This window comes from Delphinapterus leucas, chromosome 13 (assembly GCF_059928025.1).
Source record: "Delphinapterus leucas isolate spDelLeu-1000000601 "Yukka" chromosome 13, BTC_Dleu_Yukka2, whole genome shotgun sequence".
Taxonomy (NCBI): domain Eukaryota; kingdom Metazoa; phylum Chordata; class Mammalia; order Artiodactyla; family Monodontidae; genus Delphinapterus; species Delphinapterus leucas.
Window position 1 is genome coordinate 65733614 of NC_143141.1, and position 8754 is coordinate 65742367.

An 8754-nucleotide genomic window follows, 5' to 3' on the forward strand; every position below is an offset into this window, starting at 1 on the left:
TAAGAAAAATCAGAAGAAGGTGTATTAAGTTTGTTCTAAGGCTCTGGGGCCTGCTTGCATTGATGACCTGGTGGGAACTACCTAGGGTAGCATATGAGACAGAAAGACCTGGAAGCCAGAGAGGGCCAGGAAACTGGGAGAGAGGTGAAAATGTAGCCAGGAAAGGACTCCAGATTGAAAGCTGAGAGGAATTGAATTAGGTAATAATCTGGCAGGACCAGAAGAAGATGGAAATTTTGGTTGGGTATCAATGTTAGTATGTTGAAAAATGTAGGCTGAGGTTTGGGTGAACTCTGGGGTGAACCTTGAAGTAATCATGCAGAATAGACACTGAGCATTCACTCTGAGTGAATTTACTAGTTCTGTTCACACATGTGTTTTGTGCATCTGTTGTGTAAGCCACACTAGAGTTGACATTATGGGAAAAAACGGAAGCAAATGAGACATGTCTCTTGTCCTTGTTTTAGTCAGTATGGTCAAGATGTAGCCTGGTACCTCACAGGCACTTACATATTTTTTGACTGTCTTTTTTTGTGTCCTGGTCACAGTTGGGATACTGGAACCAGCTCATATGGCACAAGAGCTGTTTGTTAGCATCTCTTCCCAACTCTGTGTGATGACATGTTAGAAGCTTGAAATTGACCATGATGGTAGTATTTTCATCACAGGTGGAATTTTTGGATTAGTGATTATCTAGAGGATATGAATGGCTCTTTATTATTTTTCCTATGAAAAGTGGAAGCATTGTTTTTCTTTCTATCCTTAGAAAGGGTTCCTTTCATAAGTGCATGCAAACTGGGTCTTGGCCCACCACCTCTTAGGTTAGACATTCAGGGTCATTTTATGTCTGCAATTTCAGATACACTAATTTGCTAACTTTGAGATTAGAGCAGGAATAACCTCAGTGCTCTGTTAATGCCAATTACCTCTGAAACAGCCAGACTAAAGACAGATAAGAGTCCCCTGATGACTGATTAAAATATGGTATCCTGAAAATTAAATGTCTAGTTTGAGCACAGATGTAGCACAAAGATTTGTTATCTGAATTGACTCAGATTGAATGCTAACATTGGGAAAACTCACAAGGAATAATATAATTGTTATACTCCCCCAGTAGGAATAAAAAAGAAAGAACTTCATACTTCTGGGACATGCTAAAGTCAAGAAAATTGGGATTGAAATCTTGTGATGAGCTTTTAAGTCATAAAACTTACTAATAAGAGGGCAGAAGTCAAAATAGCAGAACTAAGGATGTAATTAAAATTTCTGTGATGATACCCCCTTAGTCTAATGTTACCATTTGATTTGTGCTTTTCAAATAGTGTTATTTGTAACTCACAATTTTCATAAGAGAGCAAAAGAACTTTCTGTGGTGGGCTCATTTTGTTTTGGTCAATGCTTCTGTCTCCTGGTGCCATCTAGAATTTGGATAAGGACCTATTTTTAAGGCTTAAAATTGGAAAAGATGCCAAGAGATTAGAAAATGATTGATCTAATGGAATTGATATCAGACTTGGCAGCAGGCTTTAAACATCCAGTTTCTGTTTTAATTAATGAAATATCAGCATATGGATAATGTTGAGGAATGGAATAAAGAATCAGGAAAGGAATATTTGAATTGTCACTTGTTTAAGCTATATCATAAATGCTAAAATGTAGGAAATAGCTGTATTCCTCGAAGGTTATAAAAATATCAAATGAATTTATTTTTTAAATTAACATTGTATTTTAAATTATTTATTTGTTTATTTTTATTGAAGTATAGTTGATTTACAATATTTACAGTATTATATTAGTTTCAGGTGTACAACATGATTCAAAATTTTTATAGATTTACTCCATTTAAAGTTACTATAAAATATTGGTTATATTCCCTGTGCTGTACAATATATCCTTGTAGCTTATTTATTTTACGCATAGGAGCTTGTACCTGTTAGTTCCTTACCCCTATCTTGCCCTTCCTTCCTACCCTCTCCCCACTGATAACCACTAGTTTGCTCTTTATATCAGGGAGTCTGTTTCAGAGTATAGTTTTCTCCTGTTCATTACCTAGAGGTCAAATCTGTCTCCTTTAGATCACAGGTTTACTTAAATTATAGCCCCAGGTAGTTTTCACCTACAGGTTTTTTTTTTTTTTCAGGCTCCTCTCACAGTTATTGGACCCTCATTCCAGTCTCAGCTTTAAGCAGTGAGGCTTAGTTTGGTCTATCACTCATGAGGCACTTCTGTTCTTTTATTCACCAGAATCTAAGACAACTGGCTACTTCTGCTAATTTCTACTCCTGAACTCTGAAGCACCACAAATTCTTTAATATATTATATTTATATAATATGCAAAATTTTGTGTATTATATGGAATCATATATATATGAATCTGTAGCACTTAGCTTCTAGCAGAGTGCATGACATTAAGTAGCCACATATTAAATACTTATAAGGTTGAAGTCGATTGACTATATTATGAACTTGGTTACTAAGTTATCATAGTAAAATTTAAAAAATTTTACCGATGAGGTTTTTCCAAATGAGGTTTTCTTTGTTAAGCATTGTAATTCTGTGTTTAGCTAAAATTATACTGAAGCAAGTTTATTTTCATGAAAATAAATGTACTTTTATGTTGGCAATCCAAACTCCATTCTTTGGCTTTAAATGAATCAAAATGATTGAACTAGATTTTCAAGATCTTAAACAAGGTCTGAAAGAATCAACAAAGATACTAAATAGCACACTTACAGGATAAAATTTCCTTTTGGGAAAATAAAATAAAAATTATTTTTTTAAGGAAGTCATCTGATAATTTTACACTAATGTGTTCATAGTTGGTGATCAAATTTGTGGAAATGTTCTGGAAACCTCAAAAATATGGTAAACAACATACTATTTATCTGAAAGTTAAGGGAGGTCATGTCAGAAAAAGAAAATACTTGTGAAGCCATAAGCTTTGCATTGCACATAGAGTTGCTCTTAATGGTCTAATATTAATTTAAAGCAAATTTAATTTAAACTTTGAACATATGGACTGTTATTTAATAAATTTTAGAAAAAATAGATTAAAAGAATTGAGGAAAGGAAGGTAGTGGGAGATAAGGAAGCTCATAATAGCCTTTGACTCTCAAAAATAATTTGTGGTGCATGTTTTTATGTTAAATGAATTAAACAATGGAAACAACATGTTTATATTGATACTATCAGAAAAAGAGCAAGTGCTTCCAATACAATCACAAATACAGAATAGTCAATTAGAAACTCCACATGCTGAGAGTCATGAGAACATCACTGTATTAAAACCAAGCGTGCTATCATATTTGTTTTCTGCCATAACAATTAAACACAAATTTGGTGACTTAAAAGGGCAGTTTATTTTCTCACAGTTCTGGAGGCCGGAAGTTGGGCAGGGCTGAACTCCCTTTAGAGCCGCTAGGAGAGATTCTGTTCCTTGCCTCTTTCAGCTTCTAGTGCCTGTTGGCATTCCTTGGGTTGTGGCTGCATCATTTCACATCACCTCCTTCTCTGTGTGTCTCTAAACTCCATCTGCCTCTCTCATAAGAATACTTGTGATGGCATTTGGTGTTTACCCAGATAATACAGGATAATCTCCTTTTTTCAAGATTCTTAACTTAGTCACACCTTTTGCCCTATAAAGTAATATTCACTCTTTTGCCATGTAAGGTACTATTCACAGATTCTAGGGATTAGGATGTTGTATTGATTTTCTAGTGCTGCCATTACAAAATACCACAGATTTGGTAACTTAAACAATAAAAGTTTATTGTTTCACAGTCCTGGAGGCTAGCAGCCTGAGATCAAGGTGTTGGCAGGTTTGATGTCTCCCAAGGCTCCCTCCTTGGCTTGTAGACTACCCCCTTCTCATTGTGTCCTCATGTGCTGTTTCCTCTCTGTACATGTGCCCCTAGTGCCTCTTTGTGTGTCCAAATTTCCTTTTCTTATAAGGACACTAGTCAGTTTGGCTCACCCTAAAGGCCTCATTTTAACTTAATTTCCTCCTTAAAGACCTTTTCTCCACATACAGTCACATTCTGACATACTGGGAGTTAAGGCTTCAACGTGTTAATGTGGGAGGCACAATTCAGCCCATGCCATACATGAACATATATTTTTTGGGCCACCATTCAGCCCATTACAAATATGTAACTTTTGATCGAAATCATAAGGGAAGAAAGCTAAATATAATTTATTTTGCTCCATTCACCAATGCAGACAAATGTAATACATTTACGAGGTAGTCTCATTAATATAGTTAAAATTTCCTGGATAAATAACTCTATCAGGAGTTTCTGACAATTAACTAGAAAAATCACTTACACGGAACAGTCATTTCTCAATGAGGCAAGATTAAATGTTAGCATATTGCAAAATCTCACACTGATATTTATTTGGGAATATAAAGAAAGTTTCCCCTTTCATTTATGGATTTATAGATACACTTGTGAAGATTACAATAGAAAAGAATTCTCCCTTGGCTAAAGGAAAACATGTAATTTAAGTTGAGGTGTAATTTATACTATATGCTGCAATTGCTTGAATTTAATGAGAAAATGAAGTAAATTCCAATACACTTTCCTGGGAATCATTCCAGCTCTCAATAATCTGTTGCATTGGATGCCAGGAAGTGGCTGTTCATAGAAAGATGGCCCAAAGTCCACATCTACACACACAAGTAGGTTGCTTTCATAGTAGCATTATCTTTGATTACAAAGAAAGTGAACTAATGTTATTATATATATTTGCATGTACATATATATGTACATGCAACCAGGACACCTAAGAACATAAAAATTACAAATATAAAAAAATCATACCAATATAGCAGAAGGAGTAACACTCCCAAACTCATTCTGTGAGACCACCATCACCCTGATACCAAAACCAGACAAAGATGTCACAAAGACAGAAAACTACAGGCCAATATCACTGATGAACATAGATGCAAAAATCATCAACAAAATACTAGCAAACAGAATCCAACAGCACAGATCCAACAGATCCAATCCAAAAGGATCATATACCATGATCAAGTGGGGTTTATCCCAGGAATGCAAGGATTCTTCAATATATGCAAATCATCAATGTGATACACCATATTAACAAATTGAAGGAGAAAAACCATATGATCATCTCAATAGATGCAGAAAAAGCTTTCGACAAAATTCAACACCAATTTATGATAAAAACCTTTCAGAAAGTATGCATAGAGGGAACTTACCTCAACATAATGAAGGCCATATATGACAAACCCACAGCCAACATCGTCCTCAATGGTGAAAAACTGAAACCATTTTCACTAAGATCAGGAACAAGACAAGGTTGCCCACTCTCACCACTCTTATTCAACATAGCTTTGGAAGTTTTAACCACAGCAGTAAGAGAAGAAAAAGAAATAAAAGGAATCCAGATCAGAAAAGAAGAAGTAAAGCTGTCACTGTTTGCAGATGACATGATACTATACATAGAGAATCCTAAAGACTGTACCAGAAAACTCCTAGTCAATGAATTTGGTAAAGTGGCGTATACAAAATTAATGTACAGAAATCTCTTGCATTCCTATACACTAATGATGAAAAGTCTGAAAGAGAAATTAAGGAAACACTCCCATTTACCATTGCAACAAAAAGAATGAAATACCTAGGAATAAATCTACCTAAGGAGACAAAAGACCTGTATGCAGAAAACTATAAGACACTGATGAAAGAAACTAAAGATGATACAAACAGATGGAGAGATATAACATGTTCTTGGATTGGAAGAATCAACATTGTGAAAATGACTCTACTACCCCAAGCAATCTACAGATTCAATGCAATCTCTATCAAACTACCGCTGGCATTTTTCACAGAACTAGAACAAAAAGTTTCACAATTTGTATGGAAACACAAAAGACCCCGAATAGCCAAAGCAATCTTGAGAAAGAAAAATGGAGCTGGAGGAATCAGTCTCCCTGACTTCACGCTATACTACAAAGCTACAGTAATCAAGACAGTCTGGTACTGGCACAAAAACAGAAATATAGATCAATGGAACAGGATAGAAAGCCCAGAGATAAACAAACCCATGCACATATGGTCAGCTTATTTTTGATAAAGGAGGCAAGAATATACAATGGAGAAGAGACAGTGTCTTCAATAAGTGGTGCTGGGAAAACTGGACAGCTACATGTAAAAGAATGAAATTAGAACACTCCCTAACACCATACACAAAAATAAATGCAAAATGGAGTAAAGACCTAAATGTAAGGCCAGACACCATCAATCTCTTAGAGGAAAACATAGGCAGAACATTCTATGACATAAATCACAGCAAGATCCTTTTTGACCCACCTTCTAGAGAAATGGAAAAAAAACCAAAATAAACAAATGGGACCTAATGAAATTTCAAAGCTTTTGCACAGCAAAGGAAACCATAAACAGGACCAAAAGACAACCCTCAGAATGGGAGAAAATATTTGCAAATGAAGCAACTGACAAAGGATTAATCTCAAAAATTTACAAGCAGCTTGTGCAGCTCAATAACAAAAAAACAAACAACCCAATCCAAAAATGGGCAGAAGACCTAAATAGACATTTCTCCAAAGAAGATATACAGATGGCCAACAAACACATGAAAGAATGCTCAACATCATTAATCATTAGAGAAATGCAAATCAAAACTACAATGAGATATCATCTCACACCGGTCAGAATGGCCATCATCAAAAAATCCAGAAACAATAAATGCTGGAGAGGGTGTGGAGAAAAGGGAACCCTCTTGCTCTGTTGGTGGGAATGTAAATTGATACAACCACTATGTAGAACAGTATGGAGGTTCCTTAAAAAACTAAAAATAGAACTGTCCGGAGCATTTTAAAACCACATATAGTGCCATTGCAGTTTTGTTACTAAATTCAAGATTTTGATACTGAATTCAAGACATTTAAAAATGTCATCTTTTTATGTTTTTATATTGTGTTAATCAATACCAGTTAGTGCTTGCTTTGGCAGCATATATACTAAAATTGGAACAATACAGAGAAGATTAGCGTGACCCTTGTGCAAGGATGGCACACAAATTCGTGAAGCGTTCCATGTTTTTTTAACAATAGCCAGGTCATGGAAGCAACCTGAATGTCCATCAACAGAGGAATGGATAAAGAAGATGTAGTACATGTATACAATGGAATATTACTCAGTCATAAAAAGGAATGAAATTGGGTCATTTTTAGAGACATGGATGGACCTAGAGACTGTCATACAGACTGAAGTAAGTCAGAGAAAAACAAATATCATATATTAACACATATATGTGGAATCTGAAAAAATTGGTATAGATGATCTTATTTACAAAGTAGAAACAGAGACACAGATGTAGAGAACAAATCTATGGATACCAAGGGGGAAGGAGGAATGGGATGAACTGGGAGATTGGGATTGACATATATACACTATTGATACTATGTATAAAATGGGTAACTAATGAGAACCTGTGCAGCACAGGGAACTCTACTCAGTGCTCTGTGGTGACCTAAATGAGAAGGAAATCCAAAAAAGAGGCGATATATGTGTATGAATAGCTGATTCACTTTGCTGTACAGTATGAACTAACACAATATTTCAAAGCAACTATACTCCAATTAAAAAAATCAATACCATTTAAAATTTTAACTTGTATGTCTAACATATTGGTTATCTTTTTCAGTTTTGTGCTTGTCAAATTTGAAAAGCACACTTTCCTACTCTTTGCATAGGTCACTGCAAAAAATATTGACCAGAATTAGACCAAGGGTAGTTACCCTGTTAGAGATTTACTTTAGGTAGTACTGCATCATTCATCAATATTATTAACATGCAATTATTTAAATAGTGGCTAATCTGGGTACCATACAGTTAGTTGTATCAGCTCCGGTTTTGAGATAATGTGATTTTATGCTCTGGCCTATGGTCTGAGGCTAGTACAGAAAGAGGTCTATTTGTGTTATTCTTTCTCAAAATAGAGGACCTGGAACCAAAAAACACAACCACTTTAATGCCACAGCAAATTGTGAAAAGTCTAGTTAGTTTCACAAATCTTTACCTGTGACTTTCTAAAGTCAAATTAGGAAGAAGGCAAGGGCAAATGTAGTACAATTTTAGTTTATAAAAAATGGTTAAAAATTTGAAAAAGCAGGCATATTTTCTCTACCATAATAATTATGGGAAAATCTCTCTTACTAGTAATGTCTCAAAATTTGCTTCTTAAACCATTCAAGAAGATTATTTTTATACCTGCCTTCTGGAGTGATTTATTTTTGAAGGGTGGTAAATTGTATATTTATGTGTTTGTTACCTGAACAATGAACAGTTTCTCCACATTGCGTTTTGCTGCCAAATTAATTTATTTAGTAATAGATAAACTTTCTGTGTCAATTAGGAATCCTGGTTGAAGGATCAGACCCTGACTGGGGAATTTACTGGAATGATACTAGTGGGGAGGGAAATATTCATGAGAAGGGGGCAGGTGGTAGGTAGGTAGGGGTGCTGTCTAAAGAGTCAGGGGCATAGCAAGCTGTCCACAGCCAGAGTGACCAGAAGCAGCCATGAATGACCGCCAACTGCACCTCTGTCTTCTCACCCTCCTCGGGATGGGATTCAGTGTCTTGAGAGTTGGCTTCTGATTGGCCAAGCTTACATCATGAGCTTTCTCTCAGCTATATCCTGGAGAAGAATCTTGTTCCTCTTTTCTTTCATAGTGGGAAACAGAAGCCTGATTGTATTAATTTTCCAG

General features: G+C 35.5%; 1 non-coding gene across 1 annotated transcript; it reads left to right on the forward strand.

Annotated features, from left to right (window-relative positions):
* Positions 1-6979: 6979 nt before the first annotated feature.
* Positions 6980-7086, forward strand: LOC115803450 (U6 spliceosomal RNA). Its single transcript, XR_004024202.1, has one exon. It is a non-coding gene; the product is annotated as a U6 spliceosomal RNA (small nuclear RNA).
* The last annotated feature ends 1668 nt before the right edge of the window (positions 7087-8754 follow it).